This window comes from Triticum dicoccoides, chromosome 6B (assembly GCF_002162155.2).
Source record: "Triticum dicoccoides isolate Atlit2015 ecotype Zavitan chromosome 6B, WEW_v2.0, whole genome shotgun sequence".
Lineage (NCBI taxonomy): Eukaryota > Viridiplantae > Streptophyta > Magnoliopsida > Poales > Poaceae > Triticum > Triticum dicoccoides.
Window position 1 is genome coordinate 175,208,714 of NC_041391.1, and position 680 is coordinate 175,209,393.

Below are 680 nucleotides of genomic sequence, written 5' to 3' on the forward strand. Positions count from 1 at the left end.
CCGCGCCGGGCCCGAGGGAGCCCGCAACCTCGCCGCCCGAACCCGTCTTGCCCGATCTGCGCCGCCGCCTTCGCGCCGTCGCCGGCGACCAACTCCGGCGACCGGAGCACGCCGCCGCCCGTCCTCTGCCTCGCCATCCGCCGCCTGCACCAGGTCACCGGCCTCCGCGCCCGTCTCCTCCTTCCTTCTCTGGCCCGATCTCTCCCTCACCTCGCTCTCTCTCTTCTCCCCGCAGGATCTGCCGCCGCCGCCTCGTGAAGCTCCGCCCGATGTCGGTGGCCCTCACTGATGCCGGGAACGGAGACCCCGCCCCGTTCTCCACCGGATCCGGCCGGTTTTGGCCGTCCCCGCCGCTGTCCTGCTGCCCTCGAGGCTCGCCGGAGCCTCAAGGTGCGCTGCTGCCGCCGTGCCTCGCTCCCGATCCGATCGGGAGGAGGACAACGACCCGTCGGCCCGGCCTCGTGGGCCCTCCCCTTCAGCCCAGCGCCCCGGCCCAGCAACCGGCCTGCCCGGCCTCCTCCACCGTCCGGGCCAAGGCGCATGGTGAGGCCACCCCCAGCGCCCCCTCCTTTTTTTTCTCTCCTGTTGTGGCCCAGCCAGTTTCAGCCCATATCATTTTTTTTCCAGTCCTACGAATTTAGCATTATCCGAGGAATTACAGATTTGCAGAAACCCCCTTG